This window comes from Megalobrama amblycephala, linkage group LG12 (assembly GCF_018812025.1).
Source record: "Megalobrama amblycephala isolate DHTTF-2021 linkage group LG12, ASM1881202v1, whole genome shotgun sequence".
Classification (NCBI taxonomy): domain Eukaryota; kingdom Metazoa; phylum Chordata; class Actinopteri; order Cypriniformes; family Xenocyprididae; genus Megalobrama; species Megalobrama amblycephala.
Genome location: NC_063055.1, coordinates 21106306 through 21119527, shown reverse-complemented (window position 1 = coordinate 21119527; position 13222 = coordinate 21106306). Strand labels below are relative to the sequence as shown.

General features: G+C 35.6%; 1 long non-coding RNA gene across 1 annotated transcript; it reads left to right on the top strand.

Moving 5' to 3' along the window:
* The first annotated feature begins 2047 nt into the window (after positions 1-2047).
* Positions 2048-12894, top strand: LOC125280653. Its single transcript, XR_007187681.1, has 4 exons — positions 2048-2290; positions 3616-3742; positions 7656-7699; positions 12723-12894. It is a non-coding gene; the product is annotated as an uncharacterized LOC125280653 (long non-coding RNA).
* Positions 12895-13222: the final 328 nt, after the last annotated feature.

Below are 13222 nucleotides of genomic sequence, written 5' to 3'. Positions count from 1 at the left end.
AGACATAAATGATTTGAATACATACATTAATTTATAAAGTAAAAAATGACAGGGTGATAAAACTGTACTGATCCCTTGAAATCTTGAAATGAAAACCTTATTAAGGAGTTTGAAATAATTTTTATTATTAATTCTTATAAAAAAATCAAGCTGCTACACTGCTTATTAATATTTGAAAAACATTTATCCACCAAATAAAAGTCGTTTGGTCCAACCAACATGCAAAAACAGGACAAAACAGTGATATCACGGACAGATAGTCAATAAGTCTCTCAACTCCCCAAAAATGTCATTATATTTGTGAATTAACAATTCATGATTTCAAATAAAAAAACTTTTTGCCTTGCAAAATATACTTAAAAACATCTTTGAAAGTAATGATTGCGGTAAAGAGAACATTTTAAGAACCAAAGGTCTTAAGTCAAAGGACTAACAGATCCAGATAATGCGATTGTAGCTTGGCTTCATCAAGCACGCGTTAATCTCACTACCACTGGCATAGCCCAAATAATTATACTGTATAATGGCCTTTAAAATGTAACATAACAGCTAATTTTAACAGTGTTTGAAAGGGTTCATCACATGTCAGATAAATAGCTGCATACAAGCTCGCATGACGTCATGTTCTGCAGCTCACGCAGTGATGAATTATAACAAATGTTTTCGAGCCAATGACAAAGTCACTGAGATTGACTCAAGGCTCCAGAATAAAACCACTAAATATTCCAACCATTCCTGGAATGCCTATCGTGCTCCATGCTGCAGCTGCACAGCTGTGACGAGGACATAATGCCCCTCACAAATGTCTTCCACTGGTTTATCAGGAGTAGACAGAGACAGCTGTGCTCATTAAAGAGTCATCTTTAAAATAATGCCCCAGAATTCCCCGTAGTCCCTTTTGTGTGAGTAAGTGTGCCTTTTGAGCACTTTAATCCTTTGAAATAGTAGACGTTTGATTTCATCTTCTTGACGGGCAGTAGGAGTGTGTTTCTGTGGTTCAGGCAGTTGCTTCAATAAGGCAGCAACTCATAGCAGAGATGAGGCCTACACCTGTTCTCTCAGATCCCAGCCAAACTCAGTTCAATAGATGCCTAGCAACTGCAAGAGCACACTTTGAAAACAAGAATTCTTGCTTTGGCATCTTCTTTGAGTATGTTAAGCAAGGTCATGGAAAAGTTATTTTATGCAGTAACCAGAGAAACACTTTATTTCTATTTTTTTCTGTATTTCTATCATTCAAACTGGCAAAATAGGCCACACTTCTCCTCAGGGGGCAATATTTAAGCTCTGTTCAGTTTGTGAAAAGGGGCTGATTAATTTCATACCAGCATAAAAAAAAAATCTAGTTTCAAGTAGATAAAACCAGCCATTTTTAACTTGCTAATTTTACCATTAAATTATTTCTATAGTATTAAAAATAAAAAGTATTGACCATTTTTATCATTTTATGCCACTGTGAAAAAAATGTATTTATCTACGTCATCTCACTTATTTCATTCATTCGTTTTCAGTGGAAATTTTCAGCTAAGTTGTAGTACGAATCGTCTTCTTAATTCAAAATCAGAGCTAATCTCTATAGAAAAGAAAGTCACAAATGAGATCTCAACTTCACCTAGACAGCAATGAGATTAAATGGAGAGAAAATAGAGACTTTTGTCTAATACTTCTCACTAGGGCTGGGCGCTATATCGCATGCGATTGTCACGCGCATTTCGCCAGTAAAGCCGGTTCCCTGATTACCGCTAAATCGCCATCACCTGCTTTCAAATGGAGCGGCATTTAATAGACAGAGCCGTAGATCACTGACGAGCCACGCAATATCGCGTTCATTATCGCAGATGAATCGCCTTTGGCTGCAGCCAAGTAAACAGAGTTTGCCCTTCCCCTACTGACTTTCACTTTCGGACGGGTGCCCGAATATGGAAGTGAATGAGGCTTTGCGATTTTTTATTTTATTTTATGTAGGCCTACGTGAAATTCTGCATCCATTGTACGATTTTTTATTTATTTTTTTCCACCTCGGAAGGGCAACGTGAGTCGAGAAGGGCATATGGGCAGTTGCCCGGGCAACGTACCTGAGCAACCCCCCTGTGCACGTCCCTGAGCATAACAGAGTTTACCGAGGCCTTGCCCACACTAAGACGTTTTCCTTTGAAAATGCATATTTTTCTCTCTATTTTGACCTTCCGTCCACACTGAGACGGCATTTATGTCAATGAAGACGGAGCTTTTTGAAAACGCTCTCCCAAGTGGATAAATTCGCTTTGTATTGTGGACTGTGAAAATGGAGGTATTCAAAAACGATAACGCATGTTTAGTCATGTGACACAAATTGTAGGCTGCCCACAGAGTTCGGTTATACTGGCATAGTTGTGCCTGCTATTTACTTTCATAGCGTTGCTAAAGAGAAATGTTCCTGTGTAGAATATTTATATTGCATTCCTGCAAAAATGACAGAAATTTTACTCACAATTGCTGTCATGTGGCAAAACATGCTGACAGTTGCGTTTTAGACCATGCACACAATTTTAAGTGCAACCTGGACGCAACAGTAAGTGGTGGGATATTTTGCTAGGCCTATAATAAAATGATCGTGCCAGAAAAATAATACTTTATTATGTCTACTCTCTTGGTATCATCTTATGAGCTTTTATGTTGTTTTAAGCATGCACAGTAAGATAATTTAAGCATTTTCAGACAGTGTGAATGAGCAATGACTGGAATAGTTTATTCCATAATGCAATGTGCTCAACTTGACCTTTCATTTCCTATAGATATGTATTGTGGCCATGATAATTAAAATTACAGAATTAATTAAAAAGTCATGGAAAACACTTCTTAAAGGGTTAGTTCACCCAAAAGACTTTCATTCATCTTCAGAGCACAAATTGCATTCACCCAAAACTCTGAGTTCAAATGTTACATTGATTAGCGAACATAAACGGAAGCTCAAACATGTTTGCTTGATGCATGAGAACCAATGAGGTTCATTCTCGCATTTTACGTGGCACGTTTGAGCTACTGCAAGAACCAGTGAGGTTTGTTCTTGCACATCATGCAAGAACGGTTGAGCTTCCGTTTACCATATTTGCATGTATGTTCACTGGTTACTGTTTATATGTGAATAAAAGCCCAAATTAAATCTATTTAAAGCAATATATATAAAATGATAATGTCTTTTCAGAAGACTTGGATTAGAAATAGACTTTCAATAGAGGGACAGATATCTCTCAGATTTATTTGTGCTCCGAAGATGAACGAAAGTCATTTGGGATTGGAACGACATTGATGACAGACATGTTTCAAGTCATTAAAAACAGTTACTAAATATGCTCTTTTTATAGGGTCTTTTTATATTAAAAAAGCAAAAATAATAAAGATGTGGATGTGAACATAATCTTCCACCCTTCATTCTTTCTTTGTCTCTGGTCTTAATAACCTAGTCTTCTCAACATGTGACAAGCACGCTCTAGTGTCCCTAAAAGTGGGACACTTCTTACGCAGCATAACATTGAAAGAGGTTATTGGTACCAGGTTATGCATTGCAACGGCTATGTGTTGACCCACTTACATAACCTATTCTATCTTTTCTATCTGTTCTTTTGTCATCTCAAGGGACACAACAAAAATGGGAGCATCCTCTGATGAATGTGGGCCCGTCACTTTTTCATTCAGCCTCAGTTTGCTGTGTACAGCAAAACAACACATCTCTAACCTAAATTGTGAAATCCAGGTGCCTAAGGTAACTTCAAGATGTTTTTTTGTGCAGTTTTGTGCCCTATTGTGTGTAGTTGGAACAGTAAACAGACAGTACATGGATTTAGCAGAAATAAATCATAGGATTTATGTTTGTGTAATGAATAGTGTTGGGGATAAAGCATTACAAGTACGTAATCAGATTGCTTTTTTCAAGTAACTAGTAAAGTAACGCATTACTTTTAAATTTACAACAAAATACCTGAGTTACTTTTTCAAAGAAGTAACGCAAGTTAATTTGCTTTCCCATGTATTGACTGACACCTCTCCTGTCCCCATGTTGAGAAAAATCGTAAGTGCAGAGGCGCTGTGTGCACTGTGTGAAGATGACGGTTAATCTAGTTGTAGACTAAATGTGAACATTTACTCTTCTCACTTGCACAAATAGTCAGTATTCCTCAAAATGAATAAAAACAGTGAAATGCAATATCAGACTATTGCACAAACCTGCAATAATTAAATACATTAAACAAATATACTTTATGTATTTAATCTCATTTTTTTAATCAATGTCTTTGCTGCTGACCTTGGATGATCCAATTCAACCATACTAATAAGAAAACATCACATTTATGATCAGCCTGAGGCTTATTCATTTCACTTTTGGTGTGAAAGAGCCTTAACATTTACCAAAAATAAAATTCATTTTCACTGTTATTAAAAAACAAACAAGCAAGCCCAGCCCAGGTGAGAAAAATTCATGCAAAAGTAATGTAACACATTACTTTCCATAAAAAGTAACTAAGTAACTCAATTAGTTACTTTATTAGGGAGTAACGCAATATTGTAATGCATTACTTTTAAAAGTAATTTTCCCCAACACTGGTAATGAATGCACCGATAATACATTTCTGCATTGCCGATACCAATAAGATGATAATTATGACCTATAACCAAATCTCTGATATTAATTCTAAACTAGTTGTAAACAATTGTTTTAAGTGTTTACGAGTGAATTTAGGAATCACAACATTATAATGTACAGTTAAAGATTGCGATGCTATCTACACTGGATGTAGCGTGACGCAACTCAACAAATTCCCAACTATAAACTGATACTGACATTTTATTCAGGATTCTTTGATGAATAGAACGTTCAATAGAACTGCATTTATTTGAAGCATAAATCCTTTGTAACATTATAAATGCCTTTACTGTCACTTTTGACCAATTTAATGCATCCCTGCATAAACATATTAATTTTTAATTTTTGAATGGTGGTGTAGATCATCTAAATGTAAAAATGGTGGAAATGAGCATGCACAATTAAATATCTAATTATCTCCAATGATCAATGTTGCAGAGTGCATGTAAGCTCTGCAGTTTTGCAACGTAAGGATACAACAGATATGAGCTAATTCACAAACCTGTCTTCTTTGCAAGATCTTAACTGTGGCCTAGTGACATGGATTGGCTTTTCATGCTCATTGTCTGCACGTGTTTGCAATGGGAAGACTTCATTAAGTGGAAGTATTTCAGAAGAAATTTGACCTGATATTAATTCAACTTTATACTCATCTGTTGTGATTGCTGTGCTGCAAGACTAAACGAAGGACGGTTGAACTGTCTATGATATGGACTTTGGTTTCTAAATTTGAAATTAAATTGACAAAAAGAGCAGAAAAAAATCAATGTGTGAATGATTATCCAACACAGTAGGTTGCAACACAAGCTCTTCTGAACAAGTTTTAAAAAGGGAACATGATGTGCAAATCCATGTTCAGCTCCTTCCAGTAACTCTAAAGCACAGTTTAATCTCATCTGTGCGTTCAGAGAGAGAGAGAGAGAATATGTTGAAACACATCCATGGGCTTTCCTAATCCACTTACAATAAACTTTCACCGATTTCCATCATGTATATATAAAACTGCACAATGTGCAAAAGTTAAAGCTACTCAGACAGAGTAAAACTTATCACTCAAGTTCTGACGAGCATCCAATAACCTCACTAGTGCCAAATATGAGATTTTATTGGCTTTGACAAGTAAATAAGTGCTGTGTTACATGCAGAGACACTATGAGGGGAGAAGATCGGTCACTCATGTACATTTATTCGTATACTGTTTCGTAATGCTAAATATAGTATATGTAGTAAGTATAGTTTGCTTGAGGAAGCGATATGCACAGACGGATGTTAGAAAGTCCAGCCAATTACCTGTTTGAAAAATCATTTTTATTTTACTGGTTATACTGTATTGTTAACTAAAACTAAAACTAAACTAAAATTATTATAAATCATTTCGGTAATTGAAATAAAGCTGAAATAAATTAAAATGTGAATATTAGATGAAAAATGTATAAATGTAAAAAAAAAAAAAAAAAAAAAAAAAAAAAAGATATGCTGTCATGGCAATTAACTGAAATAAGTTTATGTTAAAGTTTATATTAAAAATAAATTAGAAGTAGATTTTTTTTTTATGACAAAACCACAAAATAAAAGATGAAAAGAGATACTATAATGGTATATAATACTAAAATAACACTGAAAGAAGCACAATATTATAGAATTTATGTCAAATTTTATTCTGATTTTAAACATGTTATGTGTTGACATAATCTTGATGAAAAGAGACAAGATTTTGATTGATTCCTATTCAAGCTACTACGACTGGAAATAGTTTCTCAAGTGTGTTACCAGATGACCGCCAAGTGGAATGACTAGCCTTAATAGGGACTTTGGTTATTTGCCAGTTAGCTGGCGACTGCAACATAATACTAAAAATGATCATTTGACCCTAGAATATAGTAAGGATGACAGTCTGATAACACTTCCATATGTAAGTGACGTAAACAATTCTAACAACTTTTACCTCCAAAGTAGCATCAGATGTTTATCTCATGTCAATTTTGTTTCCTCTCCATTAGTTTAAGGTGACCCAAAATTAAGCCACCAAAAAGAAAATATGAAGAACAACATCACCTTTAAGGAAAATTTTCTAAATCTAATAATGTAATCTACAGTTTCATGGCTGGTATGAAATATTTATGGCTGGTGCATTTTCGGCCCGTGTGGTCCGATCCAACAGACCATGAATGCTGAAATTAATGCTGGTTCTGATAGTATAATAATGCAGTGCAAGAACAATGTGTTCCACAACATTTTCAGCATTATTCATCAAGCATTAAAATTCAATTCACACCTAAAGTTGTTGAGCAGATTGAGCTCTAAATCTGGAAACCTCCCTTTTAAGGCAACGTCGACGTCATTTCTACAAAATGCTTGTGTTTCTAAACAATATGTGTGACTGTGTCAACGGCATGTGATTGTTGCTCAGATGGCTTTGTCTAAAAATAAAGCAGAGCTGGCTAAAATATCCTCTTGGTATAAATACTCATTCACCTACATTTGGCCTGCTTTGGATAATTTAGCTTACGTGACAAATTCCCCTTCGTCACTGTGAATGTGCAGAGAGCAGCGTAGATGCTCTGTGCTGAAATCCTCAGCAAACACAAAAGTAGATCACAGATTTCTTTTCCTTTTTATTCTGTCCACTTTATTCTCTGCATTTTCTGGCATCAAACCCCTCTCTAATTGAATCTAATGCATGTGTCTCATTTGTGTCTATATGCCTAGGGCTCCTTTACATTACATTATTATTGATATTTGCATGCAAATAGCCTGGAAAACAACTTGTCTGAACCGAGATGAAAAAGGCAATTCACGATTAGATTCTTGATGTGCTCGCAGTTCTGGCATGCATTGATTGTTCCACTTTAATTGCTTAATTTAGAACAAATGATTGCGTTCCATGAACCATTATATTTATATCCAATCAACTTGAGCTTAAAACACATTACGAGTTTCTGATGAACTAACATTTGCAAAAGGTGGAGATCTTGTCACAAGCCAATTTAGAGCCATTAACATATTTGCACAATCCTTTTCTATCTTTGTCTAGGTGGGACTTGTTTACCAAGGCTTCCTGGATTTGCAGCTCTAAAGGTACTCTAAATGACAGTAGATGAATGTTAGGGCTCATTAATTAACCCCATAACTATGTAAAGGTGTTGTAGGAGGGGTGTTGTACATCTCTTTTGTGCTAGTCTAAAAAGGCCAGCAAGGAAAGAGAAACACTGTCACTGATTCCTTTTTTAGCTTTAAAAAGTCCTGCAGCTGTAAATAAAAACTAAGACAGTCTGTCTATCACATAAAGAAGGAAGTCCTATCTTTCACTCCCCACCCCTATTCGGTGCATCAAGTTTCTTTGGCGGTGTCCTCCCTGTCTTTTGTGGCTTGTTGAAACTTTAAAGAAATATTGTTCTTTGGTCTATACGTCAACCACTTCAAACAGACCAGGTGATACACGCTGTCTGTGTTTCAGTCCTCCCAGCTAAACGCATTAAACTCTCTCCCCCTCACATCTGCCCTTTCACATCTCCTCCCACTCTGTCTCCCATATGCTGTTGAATGGCCTCAGGCCTCTGCACACTGCTTACACAGCAAACACATCGCAGACAACGAAGATACACCACGCAGAAGAGACCCTGCCTGGAAATAGTAGGGTGTGAGATGGTGGGTAACCAGACAGCTGTGGCACCAGAATGAGAGAAATAGAAAGAGACAGTTCAGTGTAAAGTACAAACAGATCTTTAACAATCAGCACAACTGCTTTGACAATCCAAAATGAAACTGAAAACACAACAATTGCTTTGATTTTCTTATATTTTTGTTGTTGTTTGATATCTCTGGCTTTATCAAATAAGAATGCAGCTCAAATTTTTTATTTTTTTCCCCCCATTTTTAAAATACTTGAAACTCAGCTTAATGTGAATAGACAACTTTAAGACATGCTTTTATGTTACATTGTAATCATGTCATTACATGGTCCCTTATAAAATGCCGCCGTGGCATATTAGTTCTAAGTTAAAGGGTTAGTTCAGCCAAAAATGAAAATTCTGTCATTAATTACTCACCCTCATGTCGTTCCACACCCGTAAGATCTTCGTTCATCTTCGGAACACAAATTAAGATATTTTTGATAAAATCCGATGGCTCAGTGAGGCCTGCATCGCCAGCAAGACAATTAACACTTTCAATGCCCAGAAAGCTACTAAAGACATATTTAAAACAGTTCATGTGCTACAGTCGTTCAACCTTAATGTTATAAAGCGATGAGAATACTTTTTGTGCACCTAAAAACAAATAACGACTTTATTCAACAATATCTAGTGATGGGCGAATTCAAAACACGGCTTCACGAATCTTCTAATGTTTGCCTATAGTCATTTGAAAACTAACATTTGCTAGAGACGAAAAGGATCTTTCTTAAGATTAACACCTGCATTTACAGCTAAATGTAAATCGCTTGGGTAAAGGCTTTTTTTTTTTTTCAAACAAAATAATCATATCTCTACAAGCTACAGTACTGTGAGTTTTTGGACAGACCGTGTATTGCCTTTTGGTAGGCCAATATGAATATGAAAATCATCAGTGATTTTTGAAAATTCAACAAGTGCTGGTTTTAGATGTTTTTTTTTCTTCTTCTTGACAGTAGGATATGCGTCTTTTGTATACCAGTTAATTGTTTCACTCACTTTCTCTGCTCTCCATTATATTTATATAGCTATTTTTGCTGATTTTTCAGTTTATGTTTTTGATCCTCACCAAATATATGGCAAACATAAGGTTTTTTTTATTTATTTATTTTATTTTCCCATTTTTGCTCTCAATATTTGGATGCAGTCTGAATGTAGGTCAGTGTGTCACACTGGAGACCACCAGAGTAGCCTTCTGTTTAAAACATTAGAGATCACCTTATCTAGGCCTATAGAACAGGTGAAAGCACAGCTGCTCCCTCTATTTATCCTAGTGTATGTGTTCATGTGTGTTCTGTAATCACTCTTCCCATTGAGTGTGTAACGGGGGCACTGCTTTCATAGCTCTTTACGAAGATAGTGTACATTTGTGCAAACAGGAGTGTAGTAAAACAGTATTCAGCTCTGGACACTTAAATACAGTAAATCTGACATGTGCCCCCTTTTGCTCCCTTTGTTTTGCACATCACTCTTAGAATATACACTGTAAAAAAAATCCCAGTAAAATTTACGGTAAAAAAATGGCAGCTGTGGTTGCCAGAACTTTACAGTAAAAAATACAGTATCAACGTAAAAAAAAAATCTGTTAAATTTACGGTAAAATAATGTATTTCATTAACTGATATAATGTTAATTTACCAACCTAATGAAGTACTAATATCTGTTTTGTACCTTTATAATACACTAACAGTCACCAAACACAGTGGTGATGAGAGTCACATGATTAATCAAAGTTCATCACAAGCAGCTTTTCCACAAGCTGAGGAGGACAATAATAATATATAGAAGGTGCACACAGTGTCATTCACACACACACTAAACACCATCATGGTAACATGCATGAAATTTTAAAAATGCAATAAACATTAATTTAACAACATTAGATGTAACATAAAACCCTAATGATTGATTAGAAAAAAATGAGAAAAACTAAGAAGAAACAGAGTTATTTCAACGAAAATATATCAAATGTGAAGTGTCATGCAGGGAATTGTGGGAATGTCAATTTACGGTTTTTCACTGTAAATTTTACAATGAATTGTTATTTTTCACTTCCAAAAACTGTGAATTTAACGGTATTTTACCGTAAAATTACATTAAATGTACTGTTAGATCTATTACGGTTATTCACCGTATATAGTACGGAAACTTTCTGTAAACCAAGTGACAGTTTTTCACCGCAGCATTTTTACAGTCTTTTACTGTTAAAATCACGGTCATTTTTTACAGTGTAGAACTAAATCCATACAATGTTCCCCCTAAAAGGTTCTATATATGAAGCGCCTGACAGAACCTTTTAAGGTTCAATACAGAACCCTTTCTTCTAAGAGTGTGCAGTGACAAGCTTGGAAAAGACTTTGAGTCTTTGAGACTTTTTTTTTTGGGAGAAAGCGTTCGTTGTCAAGATTAGCAAATAGCTTTATCTGTTTTTGATTTGCTGTAAGCTGTTAATCCCTTCACAGTTGTTTTCATTGAAAAGGATTAACTGCAATTTTAAAACCTCTGTTTCATTTGTTAACTTGTTGTGTTCGATTCCACCTGATATGTAAATCCCTCAGAAAGATGCAGGCTTTGTGTTGGGCCAACGCCCTTGTTAATACATGGAGTAGGAGATGAGAGAGAGATAAAATCCCTGCGTTGTCAGTTTCTAGTCCATCCTAACAGTCAGTAGTAAGACTAGCTCATAAAAGCCAGGTATAATATTCCAGAACTAGTTCAAAGTGATGATATATGACACAGCAGGCAGCATTAATAAGCAGCATGCTTTATTTGTTCCATCATTGATGTTCAGCATTCTGACAGCTCCATGCTGGAATTTAAGTAGGCCCTCAGCCTCCGGCTCAGGGATCGGAAAGCATTCCTCTCATGCCTCCTAACTGAGCAGCACCGACACTGGAACTGACCGGGCCAGGGGAATACCCTGTGGGCTTTACCCATCTCTCTGCCACCAAAACTATTAATGTTTCAAAACTGGATCAAAGAAAAAAATCCACAATGAATCAACGTTTTCACCACAGCTGTTCAGATTTTATAAAAAAAAATTTTATAACAAATTTGCCTTCCTCACTTCTACACATTAGTATTAATTTCTTTTCATTATTGAATGTTGTAATTTATAAATGGAAGAGTTTATGTATGAGCATCATCATTTGTTTACATCAGGGAATTTACTGCTCTCTTGTTTTGTCTCTAGGCTGAAAAACATATTCTGAGCATCCTGTACCACAACATGAACAGAGCTCCATTGTTCTTGATCTTGAACTTTAAATCCTGAGGATTGAGGCTTTTAGTGTGTGTGAGATTGATTTGAACTAGTCCAGGACTCAACAATAAGGATGGCCTAATAGCCCAGGGCCAGCTGATGGAACCATATATACATTTATACTTCAGTCTTTGTAGTATATCTATATACTACAAACATTCAAAAGTTTGGGGTCAGTAAGGTTGGAGTAGTATATTAAAACAGAAAAGAGCTATTTTAAATTGTAATATTTCATAGCATTTTTACTGTATTTTTCATTAAATAAATGCAGCCCTGGTGAGCATAAGAGACGTTCTAAAACATCAGTATATAAAAATCAGTATAAATAATAATAAAAATAAAAATTTAGAATTTTTTGTGATGGGGTCAGTGGAAAGTTGGACACTCTCATACTACTTTGCCTCAAACGTTATGCTAGATCATTTAAATTTCATAAGTCCACTTTATGCTCCTTCAGTCTTTATTATCCTGTGTTACAACAAGCCTGATCTGTATCTAATGAGAGCAATCAAACATCACAGGAGACCAAACACTGTTTCCCTGAGGGTCTAGATCTTTCACATTGAATACACATCATCCATTTAATTACATATTAAGTTCTAAATCAATAATTCATGTTTTCATTCACCAACAGAGCATTGTCGGAAACACACAATCAGTTTTTAAATCAACAGTCCACTTATAACAATTACAGTAACCAGAGGGGCTCCAAACACAGGACAAAGCCAAACACAAAATCCTTTCAAATGGTTTGTCACTTGCTAACACAGATTTTGTGAACCTTTTATCTAGAGTTAAATCACTTTAGTTAGAGTGTGTAGAGAACATACTTTATAACAAAAAAGTCAATTTTCTTGTAAAATGTCAGTAACATTTGTATTATCAGTAATATCATTATTACAATGTTAGTTTGTGTACACATCAGGTGAGAATACTACTTTTATTGCGAGAAGATGTGTATATTATTTAAATGACAAAGTGATTTGATTCATTTCAGGGCACGTTAATTGTCTCCTGATTTTGCTGGGTTGGATTGAGGGGAGAAGGGCAGAAAACCTTTGTCTTTTCTTTGTGTTTTGTGTTTGTTAACCTTTCCAGATTGTAACTCATAATCCAGATGACAGATTAGCAGCTGTTGATGCAGTGTTCTGTGATTTAATCTCCACAGCTGGATGCTACTATCATCCACCTGGATGGGGCAGGGGGTAACCCGGTCAGAAAGCGAGAGAGAGAATCAAAACAGGCAAGTCCTACTTATGTTATTTAATTTGTGGCAGCTTGTGATAGCCAGCTTTATGGATGGCTCTCACTATAGGAGGGTAGTTTAGGATTATGACAGATTCTCCTTGGCAACAACATAATGGGGATGCTTAATGCAAATAATCCTCATGGAATCCTTGAGGTTGCTGATGGAGGATCGGGAAAAACATCCTGAGGTCTTTCTGTACCAAACACTGTACCAATAGGGTCTGTGTTGATTGAATAGTTGAGTTTTATGTTTTGCATTTAGCTTTGTTTTTTCTAGTCATATACACCTAGAAGACTAGTTCAACTTAACAGGTTTCTCTGATGTTGGTCAGACATTGTGGAGAACAAATGGCTAAATAAATATACTAAATAATGTGTTCATAAAAATCTAAAAGGATTTCATTTTGGATTATAGATTGA